This window comes from Oncorhynchus kisutch, linkage group LG24 (genome assembly GCF_002021735.2).
Source record: "Oncorhynchus kisutch isolate 150728-3 linkage group LG24, Okis_V2, whole genome shotgun sequence".
Taxonomy (NCBI): domain Eukaryota; kingdom Metazoa; phylum Chordata; class Actinopteri; order Salmoniformes; family Salmonidae; genus Oncorhynchus; species Oncorhynchus kisutch.
In genome coordinates this window covers 8,478,979-8,501,543 of record NC_034197.2, presented here as the reverse complement: position 1 = coordinate 8,501,543, position 22,565 = coordinate 8,478,979, and the positions used below count along the sequence as shown (strand labels likewise).

General features: G+C 44.5%; 1 long non-coding RNA gene across 1 annotated transcript in view; it reads left to right on the top strand.

Moving 5' to 3' along the window:
* LOC109869178 (uncharacterized) overlaps positions 1-22,539 on the top strand; it is a 35,945-nt gene extending 13,406 nt beyond the window's left edge. The window contains exons 2-3 of the long non-coding RNA XR_002251993.2: positions 21,435-21,597; positions 22,076-22,539. This is a non-coding gene — a long non-coding RNA (uncharacterized LOC109869178). The remainder of the gene's footprint in view (positions 1-21,434; positions 21,598-22,075) is intronic.
* Positions 22,540-22,565: the final 26 nt, after the last annotated feature.

Sequence of the window (22,565 nt, the reverse complement as noted above, 5' to 3'; positions counted from 1 at the left end):
GTTATAGGCACAGTCCAACAGTCTCGTTTCTGTGGGAAGCGAGGAGGTTGTCTTCCACGTCAAAGTTGGGGAGCGGAGTGAGAATAACAGAATGCGGTAGGTAGAACAGAGCCAGACAGCCGTCCGGCCCCTAATTTGCTCCATGCGCTGTGTATAAAGAACTGTGTGACTATATCACAATGCTATTCCGCTGACGCACCCAGTTGGGTGAATACATCTGGTTTGTGCTTTCCCTGTCTCCGCCTGGGTCTGTAGCTGAGAAGAACCTAACGATATCATTTGGTAGAATAAATACCGGATTCGTGCATTTCCCGGCTTCAATCGAACGCGAGGCTCTCTCATTGACACCCACTGTGCTCTGTAAATGACTTGATTGTTTGAAGTAAGGCATACTAGGCATTCTTTTCTCTTATGACTTCAATTTAGTAGTCATAACGCTTGATGAGGTTCCTGTTGAATGGTTAAACAGGTCTATTTCCTGTGTTTTTCAAGGGTTGTTACCCTCTTTCGCACACACACGCACACACACGCACACACACGCACGGACACATGCGAGCGAAAGGGGTGCCACTGACAGAGATTTAATAAAGTAATCCACTCAAATGAATTACATAAAATCTCCATATTTGCCAGCAGTGTTAATCTTGAACCCTATCTCTAAAAGCAGTTTTCCAGATGGCACCCTATTCCCAATTTAGTGCACTACCTTTGAGCAAGGTCCTACCCTATGGACCCTGGTCAAAAGTAGTGCACTAAACAGGGAATAGGGTGCCATTTGGGACCTAGCCTACGGTTCAATTGTATAATTGGGTTCATTTTATTGGCCTTTTGTGTCAGCGTTTCTGTAATGTCCAATAATAATCTCAAGTAGACATTATTCTGATTAAGGTCTGGAGTGGAAGGCTTTGGTTTGGTTGCTACCCGACTATGCATGAATACAGACATGACATGTGAAACCACACTTGGCGCAGAAACAAAGGGAGAAAGAGATGGAAGGAGGGAGGTGAGAAAAGCAGGTAAAAGAGGGGAATGGATTCCAAATTTGTCAGGTCTCCTCTAGATGTGTAAGGATAGAGAACAGGGTTGGTAAGTGATGACTGGCGTTTGGTGGTGGTGGTGTTGTAGTAGTAGTAGTAGAGGTGATAGAGGTAGTAGTCGTGGTAGTAGAGGTAGTAGTGGTAGTAGTGTTAGTAGTAGTAGAGGTGATAGAGGTAGTAGTCGTGGTAGTAGTGTTAGTAGTAGTAGAGGTGATAGAGGTAGTAGTCGTGGTAGTAGTGTTAGTAGTAGTAGAGGTGATAGAGGTAGTAGTCGTGGTAGTCGTGGTAGTAGTCGTGGTAGTCGTGGTAGTAGTGTTAGTAGTAGTAGAGGTAGTAGAGGTAGTAGAGGTAGTAGTGTTAGTAGTAGTAGAGGTGATAGAGGTAGTAGTCGTGGTAGTAGAGGTAGTAGAGGTAGTAGTGGTAGTAGTAGTAGAGGTGATAGAGGTAGTAGTCGTGGCAGTAGTGGTAGTAGTGGTAGTAGAGGTAGTAGTGGTAGTAGTAGTAGTCATGGCAGTAGTGGTAGTAGTGGTAGTAGAGGTAGTAGTGGTAGTAGTGGTAGTAGCGTTAGTAGTAGTAGAGGTGATAGAGGTAGTAGTAGAGGTAGTAGTGGTAGTAGAGGTAGTAGTGGTAGTAGAGGTAGTAGTGGTAGTAGTAGTAGAGGTGATAGAGGTAGTAGTCGTGGTAGTAGAGGTAGTAGTGGTAGTAGAGGTAGTAGTGGTAGTAGCGTTAGTAGTAGTAGAGGTGATAGAGGTAGTAGTCGTGGCAGTAGAGGTAGTAGTGTTAGTAGTAGTAGAGGTGATAGAGGTAGTAGTAGTGGTAGTAGTGGTAGTAGAGGTAGTAGTGGCAGTAGTAGTAGAGGTGATAGAGGTGGTAGTAGAGGTAGTCGTGGTAGTCGAGGTAGTAGAGGTAGTAGAGGTAGTAGAGGTAGTAGTGGTAGTAGAGGTAGTAGTGGTAGTAGTAGTAGAGGTGATAGAGGTAGTAGTCGTGGTAGTAGAGGTAGTAGAGGTAGTAGAGGTAGTAGTGGTAGTAGCGTTAGTAGTAGTAGAGGTGATAGAGGTAGTAGTCGTGGCAGTAGTGGTAGTAGTGGTAGTAGAGGTAGTAGTGGTAGTAGTAGTAGAGGTGATAGAGGTAGTAGTCGTGGTAGTAGTGGTAGTAGTGGTAGTAGAGGTAGTAGTGGCAGTAGTAGTAGAGGTGATAGAGGTGGTAGTAGAGGTAGTCGTGGCAGTAGTGGTAGTAGAGGTAGTAGTGGCAGTAGTAGTAGAGGTGATAGAGGTAGTAGTCGTGGCAGTAGAGGTAGTAGAGGTGATAGAGGTAGTATTCGTGGTAGTAGAGGTAGTAGTGGTAGTAGTGTTAGTAGTAGTAGAGGTGATAGAGGTAGTAGTCGTGGTAGTAGAGGTAGTAGTGGTAGTAGCGGTAGAGGTGATAGAGGTAGTAGTGGTAGTAGCGTTAGTAGTAGTAGAGGTGATAGATGTAGTAGTGGTAGTAGAGGTGATAGAGGTAGTAGTCGTGGTAGTAGTGGTAGTAGTGTTAGTAGTAGTAGAGGTGATAGAGGTAGTAGTGGTAGTAGTGTTAGTAGTAGTCGTGGTAGTAGAGGTAGTAGAGGTAGTAGAGGTGATAGAGGTAGTAGTCGTGGTAGTAGAGGTAGTAGAGGTAGTAGTGTTAGTAGTAGTAGAGGTGATAGAGGTAGTAGTCGTGGTAGTAGAGGTAGTAGTGGTAGTGGTAGTAGTGTTAGTAGTAGTAGAGGTGATAGAGGTAGTAGTCGTGGCAGTAGTGGTAGTAGTGTTAGTAGTAGTAGTAGAGGTGATAGAGGTAGTAGTCGTGGTAGTAGAGGTAGTAGTGGTAGTAGTGTTAGTAGTAGTAGAGGTGATAGAGGTAGTAGTCGTGGTAGTAGAGGTAGTAGAGGTAGTAGTGGTAGTAGAGGTAGTAGTGTTAGTAGTAGTAGAGGTGATAGAGGTAGTAGTCGTGGTAGTAGTGGTAGTAGTGGTAGTAGTGTTAGTAGTAGTAGTAGAGGTGATAGAGGTAGTAGTGGTAGTAGTGTTAGTAGTAGTAGAGGTGATAGTGGTAGTAGAGGTAGTAGTGGTAGTAGTAGTAGAGGTGATAGAGGTAGTAGTAGAGGTAGTAGTGGTAGTAGTGTTAGTAGTGTTAGTAGTAGTAGAGGTGATAGAGGTAGTAGTCGTGGTAGTAGAGGTAGTAGTGGTAGTAGTGGCAGTAGTGGTAGTAGTGGTAGTAGTAGTAGAGGTGATAGAGGTAGTAGTAGTGGTAGTAGAGGTAGTAGTGGCAGTAGTAGTAGAGGTGATAGAGGTGGTAGTAGAGGTAGTAGTGGTAGTAGTGGTAGTAGTGTTAGTAGTAGTAGAGGTGATAGAGGTAGTAGTGGTAGTAGTGGTAGTAGTGTTAGTAGTAGTAGAGGTGATAGAGGTAGTAGTCGTGGTAGTAGTGGTAGTAGCGTTAGTAGTAGTAGAGGTGATAGAGGTAGTAGTGGTAGTAGAGGCGATAGAGGTAGTAGTCGTGGTAGTAGAGGTAGTAGTGGCAGTAGTAGTAGTAGAGGTGATAGAGGTAGCAGTAGTGGTAGTAGAGGTAGTAGTGGCAGTAGTAGTAGAGGTGATAGAGGTAGTAGTCGTGGTAGTAGAGGTAGTAGTGGTAGTAGTGTTAGTAGTAGTAGAGGTGATAGAGGTAGTAGTGGTAGTAGTGTTAGTAGTAGTAGAGGTGATAGAGGTAGTAGTAGAGGTAGTAGAGGTAGTAGTGGTAGTTGTGGCAGTAGTAGTAGAGGTGATAGAGGTAGTAGTCGTGGTAGTAGAGGTAGTAGAGGTAGTAGAGGTAGTAGAGGTAGTAGAGGTAGTAGAGGTAGTAGTGGTAGTAGCGTTAGTAGTAGTAGAGGTGATAGAGGTAGTAGTAGAGGTAGTAGTGGTAGTCGTGGCAGTAGTAGTAGAGGTGATAGAGGTAGTAGTCGTGGTAGTAGAGGTGGTAGTCGTGGCAGTAGAGGTAGTAGTGTTAGTAGTGATAGAGGTAGTAGTCGTGGTAGTAGAGGTAGTAGAGGTAGTCGTGGCAGTAGAGGTAGTAGTGTTAGTAGTAGTAGAGGTGATAGAGGTAGTAGTCGTGGCAGTAGTGGCAGTAGAGGTAGTAGTAGAGGTAGTAGTAGAGGTAGTAGTAGAGGTGGTAGTAGTAGTAGTGGCAGTAGTAATAACAGAGAAAGTAGTAGTAGTAGAGGCAGTAGTAGTGGCAGTAGTAGTAGTGGCAGTAGTGGTAGTAGTAGTGGTGGTAGTAGTAGTAGTAGTAGTAGTAGTGGTGGTAGTAGTAGTAGTAGTAGTAGTAGTGGTGGTAGTAGTAGTGGTAGTAGTAGTGGTGGTAGTAGTAGTAGTGGCAGTAGTAGTAGTAGTAGTGGTAGTAGTAGTAGTAGAGGCAGTAGTGGTAGTAATAGTAGAGGTAGTAGTATTAGTGGTAATGGTAGTAGTGTTAGTGGCAGTAGTGGTAGTAGTAAAGGCAGTAGCAGTAGAGGCAGTAGTGGTAGCAGTAGAGGCAGTAGTGGTAGTAGTAGAGGTAAAAGTGACAGTAGTAGTAGAGGCAGTAGTGGTAGTAGTAGAGGCAGTAGTGGTAGTAGTAGAGGTAAAAGTGACAGTAGTAGTGGTAGTAGTAGAGAAGGTAGTGGTAGTAGTGGAGGCAGTGGTGGTAGTGGCAGTGGTGGTAGTGGTAGAGGCAGTAGTGGTAGTGGTAGAGGCAGTAGTGGTAGAGGCAGTAGTGGCAGTGGTAGTAGTGACTAGTAGTAGTGGTTGTAGTGACAGTAGTAGTAGTGACAGTAGTAGTAGTAGAGGTAGTAGTGACAGTAGTTGTAGTAGTAGTGCTTCATAGAGTACTGGTCTAAACACAGACCTACAATCTACACTGTCTTGTTTCATCACTGGAAACTGAACTGATGTTGACAACAGCCCCAGATCTCTCCCCTTCTTAAAACCACCTTTTTTTCCCTTTATTATATATTCATGCATTATTATTTACATTTCTCAATAAAGTATCTATCGTGTGCTATACTATTTCATTATAAAATGCCCCACTTCTCTCTCTATAGATTCAGGTGCCCTTTTCCCTTCCTTCTCCTCTTCTCTCCTGTTCTCTCTCCCTTCCGCCTTCCCCTTCCCTCCCAGTAGGTTTCATAATCATGTCCCCTGCCTTTCAATCACTCCTTGTCTGACCCTTCACTCTTTAAATCATAGTAACATATTCTAGACTCCACCCCGACACATCTGCCTGATCCCCCACTTGACACACACCATGTCAGTTAGTCTAGCTCCATCTGCAGAATCTAAATCAAACAGGCTTCCTTCATCACACAGACACACACACCGCAGGGCAACCAGGGAGAAACCATCAACCCTTACGGCAGCCTCTTTAGCTCAGCAGTGTGCTAAAACGACAAACACAGAGGACCAGAGTCACTAAAAGTCAACCTGTCTGTGCATAGTTTACACCTGTATTCCCAGTGGGGAATACACTAAAAGACTAAGAAAAAAGCTGTACAATTAACAGAGAAGCTAAAATATGAAACAGAAATGGCTTCGTCACAAATGGCCCACTTTTCCTCATGGACACTGGTCAAAAGTGTGTTGTAGTGTGTTTAGTGTGTTGCACTAAATAGGAATAGGGTAGCATTTGGGATGCAGGCTTTATTTACACCTTACCTTGATCACTTTCCATCTCTTAACCCGTGTTGTATCTTTAATGTTGTATTCCCTTGGAAAATACCAGGTAAAGACTTTGAGCAGTGGCGACCCGTCATTCAAGGCAGGTGGAGCTGACGGGTGTAGTCGTGTATTTGGACAGCTGGTGTGTAGTCGTGTATTTGGACAGCTGGTGTGTAGTCGTGTATTTGGACAGCTGGTGTGTAGTCGTGTATTTGGACAGCTGGTGTGTAGTCGTGTATTTGGACAGCTGGTGTGTAGTCGTGTATTTGGACAGCTGGTGTGTGTAGTTGTGTAATTTGGACAGCTGGTGTGTGTAGTTGTGTAATTTGGACAGCTGGTGTATGTAGTCGTGTATTTGGGCCAGTTGATTTGTGTAGTTGTGTATTTGGGCCAGCTGATGTGTGTAGTCGTGTATTTGGACAGCTGATGTGTGTAGTCGTGTATTTGGACAGTTGATGTGTGTAGTTGTGTATTTGGACAGTTGATGTGTGTAGTTGTGTATTGGGGCAGCTGATGTGTGTAGTCGTGTATTGGGGCAGCTGATGTGTGTAGTCGTGTATTTGGGCCAGTTGATTTGTGTAGTCGTGTATTTGGGCCAGCTGATGTGTGTAGTCGTGTATTGGGACAGCTGATGTGTGTAGTCGTGTATTGGGACAGCTGATGTGTGTAATCGTGTATTGGGACAGCTGATGTGTGTAATCGTGTATTGGGACAGCTGATGTGTGTAGTCGTGCATTTGGGCCAGCTGATGTGTGTAGCCGTGCATTTGGGCCAGCTGATGTGTGTAGCCGTGTATTTGGGGCAGCTGGTGTGTGTAGCCGTGTATTTGGGCCAGCTGGTGTGTGTAGCCGTGTATTTGGGCCAGCTGATATGTATTTTGACAGCTGATGTGTGTAGTCGTGTATTTGGGCCAGCTGATGTGTTTATCGTGTATTTGGGCCAGCTGATATGTATTTTGACAGCTGATGTGTGTAGCCGTGCATTTGGGCCAGCTGATGTGTGTAGCCGTGTATTTGGGGCAGCTGGTGTGTGTAGCCGTGCATTTGGGGCAGCTGGTGTGTGTAGCCGTGTATTTGGGCCAGCTGGTGTGTGTAGCCGTGTATTTGGGCCAGCTGATATGTATTTTGACAGCTGATGTGTGTAGTCGTGTATTTGGGCCAGCTGATGTGTTTATCGTGTATTTGGGCCAGCTGATATGTATTTTGACAGCTGATGTGTGTAGTCGTGTATTTGGGCCAGCTGATGTGTTTATCGTGTATTTGAGCCAGCTGATGTGTGTATCGTGTATTTGGGGCAGCGGATGTGTGTAGCCGTGTATTTGGGGCAGCGGATGTGTGTAGCCGTGTATTTGGGGCAGCTGATGTGTGTAGCCGTGTATTTGGGACAGCTGATGTGTGTATCGTGTATTTGGGGCAGCTGATGTGTGTAGCCGTGTATTTGGGGCAGCTGATGTGTGTAGTCGTATATTTGGGCAGCTGATTTGTATTTTGACAGCTGATGTGTATTGGGCAGCTGATGTGTGTAGTCGTGTATCTGGGCCAGCTGATGTGTGTAGCCGTGTATTTGGGGCAGCTGATGTGTGTAGTCGTGTATTTGGGTGGCTGCAGTGACTGGCAGTAGGGCCTGAGGCAAAATAACAGGTGGCTTTGGAGCATCTAGCTAGGGTAAAACTGTAGAGCATTTAGCTAGTGTAAAAACACCAGTGTGGAGAATCTAAATTAGCTAGGATAACACTAACGCTGCACAACACTGCACTTCAATAGCTAGCATAAATAACACTGCTCTCCCCAGTGAGCTCTCCTGCTTGGCAGATTGTGAGCACACAGCCCACCTTCCCTAACACAATGACATCTCTCCGGTTTAACAAGAGAAGAGCATGGTCCAGTATCATCAATATGGCCAACACCATTGTCATTACAAAAAAACTGAATAGTGCACAGAAATACATGTAAACAAGACAATAACATGAACAAACGATGCTCCCCGGGACTCGCCTCTCTAGTTCTCTAACATATTGATCTATACGTCATTGTGCATATCATCTGTTTTTCTATCCCTTTTTTTCCTATTTTTTTCCTTGCTGCCATCTTTACAGCCAATCCTCCCTGTGACCTTGTTTCTCTCTCCTGTTGATCCCTTCTTCTCGCTCTCTTTTCTCTCTCTCGTCAAACAATCCCTCGCTCGCTCCATCCATCACCACCTCTCTCTTTCTCTCGCTCTCCCCCCTCCCCCCCCCATTTCTCCCTGCCCTCTCTTAAATCACTCTATCCATCCATCCCTCTGTTAGAACAGCTCAATTAAATGCTGGCTGGCATCGGAGAGAAGGAGATTACATTCTGCTCTGGTATAGCTAGCCCAGGGTAATCATACACTGTACTATACAGCTGTGTGTGTGTGTGTGTGTGTGTGTGTGTGTGTGTGTGTGTGTGTGTGTGTGTGTGTGTGTGTGTGTGTGTGACGGCTACGCGCATGTGTTTGTGTTACTATATGAAAGTAAGTAAGAGCAACTCTGTTTCTCTCTGGCTGTTACAGCAGCTCGGTCTAGGATTGCCAAACAGCCGGCAGTAGCAATACACTGATTATTGCATTAAACAGTTTGAAAATACAACCAGTAGCTGCAGGAGCATGGAGCAGTCTCCTGGGCATTTCGCCTCAGAGAGCGTGTGCATACACACACACACACACACACACACGCAAGCAATGACACACACACACACACACACACACGCACACACGCAAGCAATGACACACACACCTCGGTGCCTATATCTTGATCCATATTGTGTGCTGTCCCGATGGTAACAAGTCATTGTCAGCCGCCGAGCAGTGTCCCCAGTACTGTCCTCATCTCATCTGGGACAGGCTGGGGGTTATTGAGGTATGGCGAGAGGGAGGGGGGTGGAGAGAGAGAGAGGGGTGAACAAAAGAGGGGGAAGAAGGGGAGAGAGAGGAGAGATGGAGGGGGGAGAGGAGGAGAGGGCGAAGAGAGTGAAGGCAGAGAGAGGGAGTGTTTCCTCACGACACGACATGACAGCGCTCACACCCAGGAGACTAAAGAAGACACAGCATTTAGTATAGACTGCCTGTTATGTGTTCTATGGCCTCTCATCTGCCTAATGGAGATGTGAGAGCTGGTTGCCATGTTTGGCACATCGCCAGATGTTTGCATCCGTTCACGGGCACACCTGTACAGTCTGTTGTATTGGGAGAGATGCCCGACTGCCACACCCATATTTTCCATTCCAATGTCTCTCTCTTTCTCTCTTCTCTCCTTCCCCTCCCTCTCTCTCTGTGTCCCATCAGACAGTACTGTAGTTCTTTTAGGGTAGAAAAAGGGAAGGATACAGGGGATCCCCAGAGGAGCACCAACCCAGATAACATCCTATTCCCAGAGAAAGAGAGTGAGGGAGAGGAGAGAGAGTCTCTGCAGTAGGACAGCCAGGACAGGAGAACCTGTATTCACAAAGCAGGCGTGCTGATCGATCAGGTCCTTCCTGTCCATATGATATTATTTATGGAAGTGCAAAACGGATCCTAGATCAGGAGAGCTACCTGCCACAGATTAGACCTCCATCCTCCCGACCACTAGCCTGGTCCCAGATCTATTTGTTCTGAATACCAACTCATATGGTCATTGTCATGCTATGAACTAGACTGGTCCCAGATGTGTTAGTGCTGCATAGCCAACTCCCATAGGAACACACACAGATCTGGGACCAGCATGCTACCAGATGAGTGAAAATACCATTACAGCACAACGCAATCACAGCCATGCTTAACAACATCAAACCAGTGAGATATAGGAGAGGCTGGGGGGAGGGGAGGACAACAGCGGGGGGATAGTGGGAAAATATGGCCAAAGTAGCAAGGTAGAGAAAGATCTAAGTCAAAAACAGATTTTTTTTTTGTTGCTAAAAATACTAATTAATTAGAACAAATGTGTAGAGGTATGCACTGTCAAAAGTGCAGGACACAAGTGAAAATAACTGCTAAAATGCCTCACATAGCAAATACTGATACATAGAATTTTGAAGAAATCAAATGTTACGTTACATATCTTTGAAAATTGCTAAGTGAGCAAAATAACCCACACTCATTTTCAATGTAAAAAAAAAGAAATCACTTATTTTGAATTTGTATCGTATCACACAATCCTCCAGATGTCAAATAAAATCTATATTTACGCAGATTATCGAAGCATCCGACGATAATATGCTTTCCTCCAACGAGGCTCCACAACAGCATTGCATTGAATTTTAATAGCTGAGCCAGACCCTGTTGCATGCTACATGCTATCTGAGTGTGTACCCAGCAAAATGTACTAATGACATGCAATAATACTCTTTCCCTATAACATCCATTCAAACTATTCAACGTGATGTCTTCTTCAATGCACTTTCATTTCGAATTCATTAAAAGTCAACCATAAAAAGGAGATGCTTCGGTACAAAACCTACAACCACCTCTACTACAACATCGAGAGAAATTATGAGAAGCACATTTGCTCATTTTAACAATAATCTCAACAGAAATCTTGAAATATGAATAGTTTGATTGTTTTATCCAATGACATCACCACTAATATTGCCCTCCAGACACTACTAATATAGTCACAGCGACACATGACTCTTCTAGAAATGTGACTCAAATTCATCTCTCCACCTCAGCCCCTTCAGACAGGCTAGTAAAGACTACCATCTTGTAAAATGTGGGATTGTAATTGCAGATGTGACCCAGGTGTGATGAAGACATCATCCGGCCACCTCTCCTCCACCCAGCCAGCGTTCTAATTAACCCCGCTCTCATCTTGTATTTTTGAACGGCTGTGTTCTTCTCTTACCTCCACAGGTTTAAACGACGGCCTCGGGGGGTGTTGATCCTTCTTTTCCTCTGGCAACTCCTTGTCCTCCCCTTTTTTCTTCCTAGTTCTTCCTTTTCTTCTTCTCTATCAAATTGATTGTGCCCTCTCCTCTCGCTGTTCTGATGCTGCAGTGATTCAAAAACACACCCTCTCTCCCTCTCTCTCAGCCGCTCTCTCTGCCTCCCTCGCTCTCATTGGCTGCCTGCTAGAGGTGAGGTGACATCACCCTTCTTCTCCTCTGCCTCTCCCCTCATCCCTCCCTCTTCTTCTCCTGCCTCGCTCTATTCGCTCACTCTTGTTGGATTCTGACCATTCCTTTATTGTCTTCTTCCCCCCCATGGTTCCCTCCCTCCCCTCTCTCCATTCCCTCCGTGCAACCCCTCCTCCTCCCTACATCCATCCTCTCCTCCTTTCTCTTCTCCGCTGCTGGCCGTATGCATGCAGTCTTTCCAGCTGGATTAGTCTTGCCAGGTTCCAGCAGCCAGCCAATCTGCTCTGCTGCCAAATAGCAGCTCTCTCTCCTTTTCCTATACGCAGCCATGCAGATCAGCTCTAGCATGCATAACAATACACTTATTAGCATAGTGGTATAGCCTATGGCCCTACCCACTCTGCTCTACATCTCATTCCCTGCTCATGTCCAAAATGGTACACTATTTCCTACATAGTGCCCTACTTTTGGCCATAGCCCATACGGAATAGGGTACCATTTGAGACTCATACTGTGCCTGTAGGATACGCTCCCTAATTGCAGACGGACACACCCATATGGCCCTGGTCAAAAGTAGTGCACTACATAGGGAATAGTGTGCCATTTTGGATGCAACCTGCGTCTCTCTCTCTCTCTCTCTCTCTGTCTGGCTTCCTCACCATGCTCTGTCTAATAGCCCTATACATGTGCTTTAAAGGAACAGCCAAATGACCCTTGATATTAATAACGTCTAATGGATTCTGGCTTCTGTCGCTACTAAAAAGGCATCTATTGCAAACTCCTGGTTCAGGAGAATCATTCTACAGCGTGTAGGAAGTCTAGCTCAGACAGATCAATATGGATAATGTCTCTCTTATCTTTGCTCATTTCACTGATAAACAGAGTACTCTCTTCTTCCTACTGGACGTATGGCTCTAGATGTAATCAGGAAAGACCCCTCTCCGTCTCTCTTCTTCACCATGCTCTGTCTAATAGCCCTATGCAGGTAACGTCTACCATAGTCAACTGAGCCCATGTTTCCCTTACAATTAACGGATTCTGAGACGCCTACTGCTGCTAAGACACCTACTGCACACTATCTATTGGGTTTTCAATTGATAAAGCGATCAAAAGCAATCAAGCAATCAAAAGGAAACGGAGTCAGTGTCAGACAACGTTGTTGTGTTGTGAAACGTAATTCTATGTGGAGAAAAATGTGTTGTCTGTGATCTGTGACTAGGAGGTGTGGCTGAGGGGCGGAGCTGGGAAATGCCATGTTTTATTTTTTATTTATTATCATTTATTTATTACCTTTATTTAACTAGGCAAGTCAGTTAAGAACAAATTCTTATTTTCAATGACTGCCTAAGAACAGAACGTTGATTGGGGGATAATAACTCTGAGAACTGCTGATTGTGGGATAATGAGGAAGTGGCTCAGGAAGCCTATCTGTGTCGTGACATGATAACAGACAGGCAGAGGGGTGATAACAGTAATACAACCCCGGGGGAATATGGTACTCAATGTCTTACGGTGGTCTGGTATGACTGTACATGACTGATCCTAAAAACTGTGAAGGGAGAGAGCGAGTTGGCTGTATTCTCTGATAAGGGTCTTTGTGACCAAAATCTAAGTTTATCTAAGTGGGCAAAGACGCATTTCTGTAGTTTCTTTCTGCAGCCGTCAGGAGATACCAGTGATACAACACCGGGGGACTTAAAGAGTCTGACTCTTGATACTTGCTGTGATCTGGAGTCTGGGCTGATCAGGACTGGGCAGAACAAACTGGCTTTCACTGATCCTCACACTTATCTTTTCTGATGGTCTTGTGAATTGTGTCTGCAACCTGAACTTTCTCTGAAGCACTGTCTACTCCTCTCCTTCATATTGGTCCTGAGAACTGTGAAGAGAGAGGTCGAGAGCAAGAGAGAGACTGAGTGACAGAGACAGAGATGGAAAGAGATAATGCCATCAGTGTGCAATATTCACGTAACCACACAGAGATTTGAGGATGACGATATTGTCCAGTCCCATTGAGCTCCATGTTATTCCACTGGGGCACTGATGCCAGACCAGTCTGAGTGCCAGGCTTCCCATCTGCCAATATACCCAGTCCCATAGGAAGTGGCAGACAAAGGAGGAAGAAGACAACGGACACACAGCGGAGGAGCATGGCAGAGGTGATTGATTACAGTGAGAACACAGATCATGTACGACAGAACCCCAGAGGTTACACAGCCATATTTAGAGATCTGAGGGGAGGCTGGGCTTATGAAAGCCTGGAGACACAGTAGGCCTGAGGCAAGACATGAGGATAGGACAAGGGCTAAGGCTGAAACCTTTGTAGAATTACAGTATACAAAATGCATTATCTGTCGAAATAGTTTCTGTTTTTTATTTCTAAAACCCCGACAGATAGCTAGCTGCAGAGCAGGGGTGGAATTAAGTTTGTGATAGATTAGGCACTAAGGATATTGAGAGAAATGACCTAGCACTATTTGTTGGCACAAATGTGAAACTTCAGTCAGCAGCGAGAGTTGAGATAAGAGTTTTTTTTGTACAGTTAATTTACACAGACGTTTAATCTGAACATTCTCTGTTAAGACCCTGTTGTGAAAATACACAAATATGTAATAATGGAACGTTGGTAATGTTTAGAGAGGCAGTCCAGCGGTTCATTCAGAGTGGGTCAGGAGAATCATTCCACAGCGTGTAGGAAGTCTAGCTCAGACAGATCAATATGGATAATGTCTCTCTGCTCATTTCACTGATAAACAGAATACTTCTCTTCTTCCTACTGGACGTATGGCTCTAGATTTAATCAGGAAAGACCCTTTGAGGTCCATTTCCAGCACAACTCCACCGATAGAGGGAGAAAGCTAATCGAGAAAACACCAAGAGTAATACCTTTTCGTTATCACATTTTTACTTTGCCTTTTATCAAGCTGTAGCCTACTTTCACAAGTTCTTATCTACACTGAACAAAAAATATTGTAAAGTGTTGATCCCATGTTTCATGAGCAGAAATAAATGATCCCAGAAATGTTCTGTACGCACAAAAACGTATCTCTCAAATGTTGTGCACAACTTTGTTTATACATCCCTGTTAGTGAGCATTTCTCCTTTGCCAAGATAATCCATCATCCTGACAGGTGTGGCATATCAAGTGGCTGATTAAACAGCATGATCATTACACATGTGCACCTTGTGCTGGGGAAAATAAAAGGCCACTAAAATGTGCAGTTTTGTCACACAACAAAATGAGGGAACGTGCAATTGGCGTGCTGACTGCTGGAATGTCCACCAGAGCTGTTGCTAGAGAATTTAATGCTCAGTTCTCTACCATAAGCCACCTCCAATGTCGTTTTAGAGAATTTGGCAGTACGTCCAACCAGCCTCACAACAGAAAGACCACTAACGATTTTCGTTGGTGGAAGGAGAGGAGGACCAAAGTGCAGCATGGTACGTATCCATAATACTGTTAATCCAGAACGAATACACGAACAAAACAACAAAACGATAAACGAACAGTTCTGACAGGTGCAACAAACACTAACCAGAAAATAATCACCCACCACTCAAAATGGGAAAACAGGCTACCTAAGTGGCTCTCAATCAGAGACAACAAAAAACAGCTGCCTCTGATTGAGAACCATACCAGGCCAAACGCATAGAAAAGAAAGAATACCCACCCACATCACACCCTGACCAAACTAAAAATAGAAACCGTCAAAGCAATCTACCGCCAGGGCGTGACCACCACGCGTAACAATACCAACCCAGGACCTTCAAATCCGGTTTCTTCACCTGCAGGATTGTCTGAGACCAGCCACTGCAACTGTGGGAGGATTCCTGCTCAAACTGTCAGGAACCGTCTCATCTGCGCGCTCATTATCCACACCAGGGTCTTGACCTGACTGCAGTTCGGAGTCGTAACCGACTTCAGTAGGCAAATACTCACCTTCAATGGCCACTGACACGCTGGAGAAGTCTGCTCTTCACGGGTGAATGCCGGTTTCAACTGTACCTGTAGATGGTAGACAGCGTGTATGGCGGTGGGTCGAGCGGTTTGCTGATGTCAACGTTGTGAACAGAGTGCCCCATGGTGGTGGTGGCGTTATGGTATGGGCAGACAAGCTACGGACAATGAATACAATTGCATTTTATCAATGGCAATTTGAATGCACAGCAATACTGTGACGAGATCCTGAGGCCCATTGTCGTGCCATTCATCCACAGCAATCACCTCATATTTCAGCATGATAATGCACGGTCCCATGTTGCAAGGATCCGTAGGCAATTCCTGGAAGCTGAAAATGTCCCAGTTCTTCCGTGACCTACATACTCATGTCCCCCATTGAGCATGTTTGGGAAGCTCTGGATCGACATGTACGATGTCACGTTTCAGTTTCCGCTGATATCCAGCAACTTCGCACAGCCATTTGAAGATGAGTAGGACAACATTCCACAGGCCACAATCAACAGCCTGATCAACTTTATGCGAAGGTATCTGTGACCAACAGAAGCACATCTGTATTCCCAGTCATGTGAAATCCTTAGATTAGTGCCTAATGAATTTATTTCAATTGACTGATTTCCTTATATGAATTGTAACCCAGTAAAACCTTTGAAATTGTTGCATGTGGTGTTAATATTTGTGTTCAGTGTACATAGCGCCTGTTATTCCACCTGGCTGTCACACAATGCCTCTCATACTATTATGGTGAGCTAATTTTCTTCTGTTTTAATCCATTTATCTGATTATCTTCACCTGACCTCATTTACACCCCTTCTTTCCTACTCTCTTTCTTATCCTCCGTCTCTCTTCCTCCTGGAGAGTAAGGATGAGTCAGCTAGCAGAAGAGGGGAAATGTTGATGAAGGAAAGATGAGAAGGGAGGAACGTAGGGAAAGAGGGAGAGAAGGAAAGAGGGAGAGAGGGAGTGGGGAAGCAGGATGAATGAACAACTTTCAGTCGAGGGTTGCATGAAAAAGGGACGCTGTCAGCGGAAAAGAGAGAGAGAGAGAAAGAGAGCGAATTCCATCAGCTTAAAGAGCAAATGAGACCAACAAAGGTATTGACTAAAACAGAAAGGATACGTGGGCATTGAGAGACAGGAAGAGACAGTAAGAGACAGACAGGAAGTTTGATCGACAAAGTGATGGAGAAAAGGAGTAGAGGGAGAGAGTATTATGGAAAGTGTGATGGAGGGAGTGTGTGTGTGTGTGTGTGTGTGTCTGGTTTTAGAGAGACAGCAAGACTAGCCTAAATCGCAACTTTAGATGTTTGTACTTAACTCAATTCTAACTTCAGGTGTTGATGCTTAACGCGTGCCTTCCGTCGATCTGAGATCACTGAGCACTGAGATCAATCAGAGATTTGTATGAAAAGCAGTTCATCAACTTAGGATTCCGGCCAGAGAAAAATAGAAAGAGTGTAAGAGTGCCATGAGGTAGAAAAGAAGAGAGAGGGGGTGAGAGAGAGGGAGTTGAGAGAGAAAGACAGTGTGTGCGTGTTATACTGCTTTCACATAGGATTTACGGTATTTTGACTGCAACAAAAAAGTTTATAACGACACCTTTACAAACAGGCTAGTGGTAGTAGTGGTGTTCAGACGTGGGGGGCGTCTATTTTAATACATCCATTGAAAATATACTCCATAAAAAATATAAAACATGATTCATTCATTTAGGCAGGTCCTAAGAAACAGAGACCAATAAAATGTCATTTCAAAATAATAGAATAGCACATTTCGAGTTTAGTTAGGCCTATGTTATGGTCTGTGCAGCCATGGCTGCGCCATCCAAATGAAATCCATAGTTTGTTATTGATTTAAACAGACGACACCTACCCAATATCAGTCAACACACATATATATTCTATTGGCTAGTAGGAATACAATGGAATATTACAGAATATAACAAAACAAAATATTTTCCCCACACAACCTGTGTCATGGGAATGTGTTGAACAGCTGTCATTTTAAATAAAGTTATATTTTGAAACAGAGCTCAGGCCCATGTTTTTTTTTTTATCCACGTTTCCTACCCTCACTCTGCATTGTTAGGGAGCAGGCGTGGGGTCTTACTTTCATATTTCACAACCTCTGCAGGCATTTGGAGTTGCCTATCGGCGATTAAGCAAAATAAATAGCCTTACACTTGATTTATTGCATGCAAAAATGTTTCGGATCAGTAATAGATGAGCTAAAGCCTACAGACGGTAATTCAGTGAAACAAAATCACGTTGATTGATTAGGCAATTTCACAGGCTTTTTGTCAGGAGTAGGCCTAGGCTACTAAGTGAGTGCGAGTGAAGAGCAAAATAGCCGAATTCACTTGTTAAACTACATAACATGGTAAAATGTTCTAATGGCCTTGTCACGACTTCCGCCAAGTTGGTCCCTCTCCTTGTTCGGGCGGCGTTTGGCGGTCGAAGTCACCGACCTTCTAGCCATCGCTGATCCACTTTTCATTTTCCATTGGTTTTGTCTTGTCTTTCATCACACCTGGTTCCTATTCCAACACATGTTGTGAATTTAACCCTCTGTCCCTCCCTCCATGTCCTTGTCGGTAATTGTTTCTTTTAGTGTTTATGCAACGGTATGCTGGTATTTACTGGGTTTTGTTTGACCCATTTATTGTATTGTTTTGTTGACGGTGGTTTATGGATATTAAATCAGTTTTCGCTCTCCTGCGCCTGACTTCTCTGCCGCCAGTACGCACCTCACTACACGCCTACATGAGCCAACTAGGTAAGATGATTATCGGCAGCACTCACCTCAATTTCCCAGCCTATTTGTAGCCTAACCAATATGGTATCCAAATGGAGATTCGGTGAAAACAAACATCTGATATATATTGATTTATCAAAGACCCCATACTTGTCAGGGAGGTGACCAAGAACCCAATGGTCACTCTGACAGAGTTCCAGAGTTCCTCTGTGGAGATGGGCGAAACTTCCAGAAGGACAACCATCTCCGCAGCACTCCACCAATCAGGCCTTCATGGTAGAGTGGCCAGACGGAAGCCACTCCTCAGTAAAAGGCACATGACAGCGCGCTTGGCATTTACCAAAAGGCACCTAAAGACTCTCAGACCAGGAGAAACAAGATTAGCTGGTGTGATGAAACCAAGATTGAACTCTTTGGCCTGAATACCAAGCGTCATGTCTGGAGGAAACCTGGCACCATCCCTATGGTGAAGCATGGTGGAGGCAACAACGTGCTGTGGGGATGTTTTTCAGTGGCAGGGACTGGGAGACTAGTCAGGATCGAGGGAAAGATGAACAAAGCAAAGTACAGAGAGATCCTTGATGAAAACCCGCTCCAGAGCGCTCAGGACCTCTGACTGGGGCGAAGGTTCACCTTCTAACAGGCCAACAACCCTAAGCACACAGCCAAGACAACCCAGGAGTGGCTTCGGGACGAGTGGCCCAGCCAGAGCCCAGACTTCAACCCGATCTAACATCTCGAGAGACCTGAAAATAGCTGTGCAGCTATCCAACCTGACAGAGTTTAAGAGGATCCGCAGAGAAGAACGGGAGAAACTCCCCAAATACATGTGTGCTAAGCTTGTAGCGACATACCCAAGAAGACTCAAGTCTGTAACTGCTGCCAAAGGTCGTTTAACAAAGTACTGAGTAAAGGGTCTGAATACTTATGTAAATATGCGAGTTTTTTTTTTTTTACACATTTGCAAACATTTCTAAAATCCTGCTTTTGCTTTGTCATTATGGGTTATTGTTTGTAAATTGATGAGGGGGAAAAAAAATGATTTTAATCGATTTTAGAATAAGGCTGTAACGTAACAAAATGTGTTAAAGGTCAAGGGGTCTGAATAGTTTCCGAGTGCACTGTATGTGTCCAATAAACCCCTAGTGATTCAGGGCTAATCTCTATCCCCATCCAGCTAATTACAAGTGACTGGCTAAACGAAAAGACAAAAGCTTTTACCTCTGAGATGTTAGAGTCCATTTCCCGGTGCTTGACATATAGGCTCAGCCAAGATAGCATGAAGTAAAAAGACTGCACCGTTTTCCAACCCGAATCTCCTCATTGCCCCCAGAAATATTAGCCTACATTTAGGCTATTGTTTATATGTATTACACTCTATGTTGAGGTAAAAATTGGGAGTATAATGCTGTATGGATGTCAACCCCAATACATGTCCATGCCATAATTACCAATCAGCTACAATACAGTTAAAAACGACTTTCCCTACCAGCATCAATTTCTATATGCCAGCTATGCTACCAGCTTAAAAAAGATTCAATCTGACATCTGCAGTGGCCCTACAGCATTTACTGTGATCCGGCCTCTGTAGAACTCAGGACATGAATTCTTCTTGCACTTCGTGGAGTAGAGCAGAGCTGTTGTGAAGGAAGTGTGTTTATACAGGACCTCCCGTCCCCACCTATCGTCAACCAATCATGTCAATGCAGAGCATTACAGAGCTCTCCGCATTGTTACACAATTTGGGAGGCACACGGCTGTCTGGGATGGTTGTGTATGGAGCTCCATTTAGCCTCTGCAAACCTTCGGAGGCTCCTTAACTGCGTCACACCTTCCATATGGAGCCTCCGGACAGCATTGAAATCCCTACACAAGGTATCATAAAGATGTTTTTTTTATTTGTGAACTTTCTCTGATAGACTTTCATCAAAATTCCCCATGTTTGTTATCAAGGAAGTGAGGAAGGAAGTGAGTTTGTGTCTATGTACCGCCCCAACCTACTGTCAACCAATTATGTCAATGCGAAGCTATACTGAGCCCTCCGGATTGTTACAAAATTTGGGAGGCGCATGGTGATGTGGTACGGAGCTTGATTTGGCCTTCGCAAGCCTCCGGAGGCTCCGCAATTGCATCACACCCTCTGTATGGAGCCTCCGGATCGCATTACCAGATCAAACATAAATTGGCTTTAACAATGCAGAGGGCTCTGCATAGCTCTGCATTGACATGATTGGTTGCCCGGTGCAGACAAATGTATTGGATGCGTATGACAGCTCCCTGAAGCACCAGAAGTATGAATGCTCTGACTTCTGCCGAGGCCGCATCATAGTCAATTCTGTACAGCCACTGCAGACATCGGATTGACCATCGGATTGATTGGTTGACGATAGGTGGGGACGGGAGGTCCTGTATAAACACACTTCCTTCACAACTTCCTTCACTTTACTGAAATGATTGCCATGCGGAAGAAAAGGTATTTTGGCAGAAATAAAAGTTTAGGCTTTGATACCTCTGTAACGGCTTTCCTCCTCTTCTGAGGAGGAGTAGCGAGAAGGATTGGAGGACCAATGTGCAGCGTGGTAAGTGTCCATAACGTTCATTTACAGACATAAACTGAACACTACAAAACAATAAACGTGAAACGAACAAAACCGAAACAGTACCGTGTGGCAACAAACACCCACAACTCAAAAGTGAAATCCAGGCTACCTAAGTATGATTCTCAACCAGAGACAACTAACGACATCTGCCTCTGATTGAGAACCATACTAGGCTGAACTCAAAACCCCAACATAGAAAAACACACAGACTGCCCACCCCAACTCACGCCCTGACCATACAAAAAAAAGACAAAACATAGGAAATAAAGGTCAGAACGTGACAACCACCAATACCTTCTAGATATAAAGAAAAGGGTGAACAAAAGTTGGCCGTATGATAAAGTTGGCGGATAAACTTCTTAGTATGAAAGGGATTAGAGAAAAGAAAGAAAGAGAGAGAAATAGTGTTCAAGAGAGAAACTGAAAGTGCTACAGATGTAACACTCTTTCCAGGGTCAGACAGTTCCAAGAGAGGGGGCCTGAACTTAGCTGAGCTGTTTTTGCTGTTGTGTTCCTGCTGCTGTGGCTCAGTGCTCTCTCCATTGATCGGGTTAGGGTCATTATGTGGCTGTAAGGTCGCCCAGCTGTCTCTACCCGGCGTTAATCACTCACTAATCGAAGGGAAAGGACTCTGATTTAGTTCTCTCTCACGGCCCAGAGTGCTCCCCTGTCTGTCTGTCAGATATGAATGTCTACATTCCAAATGGCACCCTAACCCCTACATAGTGCGCTACTCTAGGGTAGTGCACAGGGAGGATAAAGAAATTATAGGCCCCCGGGGGCTTTGTTTAAAAAAATATTGAACTCTGAATTCCATCAGCTAAATCATTTAGGTTTCTTTTGGTATACACACTGTCAATCAATTCCGTGTGCAATGATGAATGTGTACAGGATAAATCATAAAAATCACCTATGGTTGGTATAGCTGGCTTGCAATCCTGCTGCCTTTTTAGTGATGCTAGCTAGCTAACAGCAAACTGATAATATTGAAAGGTCCATGTTAGGTATGCGTAGCTAGCCAGTCTAAAAAGATCAATTCAATTAGTGGGGTGGTTCAATTGTGTATTGTTGTGTATTTTGTTGTAGCTGGTACAGAACCTTATTCTACCAATACGTGCTTCCAACCCCTAGCTCTGCACAAGGTGAAGGTAAATTGGCCAAAATATTTACAAGCTGAAGGCTAAGCTAGCTGAATTTACAGTAAGCATGGCATAAACATGAATTGGGTAGTGTTTGTATGGTTTGTGTTATGGGGTTACAAGTGGTTAGAGGTACCCTTGGACTACAGATTACCTTCCAGACCATATAATCAATTGCATCTACCCCTCTTCTCTTTTTAGCTTTTGTAAAACTCAGGTTATCTGGAGTCGTTCGACAGTGCCCTGCTGAGAAATACCCTGAAGCGGGGGCATTTTGGGTACACAAGCACGAGGGAGCGGACACACCTTGCGTTTATGGAGCACAACAAGATGTGGGACAGAAACCATCCAGGGATACTGAACGGTATAAAATCAACACGACAACAGTAATGACACAACCACCTCATTTTTCCCGAAACACAGTACAATAACATGTCATAACAATTCCCCTGCAAAAGGCTACTATTGACAAGAATGACCGCTTTGAGCTGGGGGAGGTTTTACAGACAGTACTTTGAGATGAGGAAGGGGTTTTCGGTTGTGCTTAGACAGTAAATGTATTGTGTATGAGAGCGATTTGAGGTGCCTTTTCTCCTCAATCTCCCATACACAACCATTCATACTGTGTAAGAACTGCCTTCCTGAGACTTGTCACACCTTTAGCCCCCTCACCCATTCACTTTGTTGACAGATCTTTCTTCTCAAAACAGCTCCCAATGTCCCCTCATTGTCCCTAAACAAAACGCTAGCCGGTCCCATTCGGCTGATACCTTTACCAACAAAGGCATGTTGCCCTACATCCCTTCCAGAAAAGGTATAAAACCACAACCATGTCTTTCCAGGAGACGTGCAGTATCAGCAAATCTTCTGCAAGAGGACCAAACAGTTGGTGGTTAAGAAGCCCTACATCACTTTTGACAGCCTTATCCAGCTGGCCATTCACCGCACACAGGACAAGCCCATCGCCATAAGCACAACGAGTCTCAGCTTCCCCAGCCCATCATTGCCAGTGTAACGAAGCCGGATAAAGGACTACGGCTGCGTTTACGCAGGCAGCCCAATTCAGACCTGATTGGTCTTTTGACCAATCAGATCAGTTCTGAAAAAGAGCTGATGTGATTAAGACCAATTAGTGGAAAAAAGATCAGAATTGGGTTGTCTGTGTAAAACACAGCTAATTATTAGAATCGGGATGTGCTACATTATGGTTGGAGGGAAAAGCTACAGGACAGTAGCTCTCCAGGAACAGGGTTAGAGAGCCCTTATGTAGAACCAGCATAAAATAAATGTGGATCTTTTCTGTCAATCTTCTAAATGTTTCTGCCCTCATGG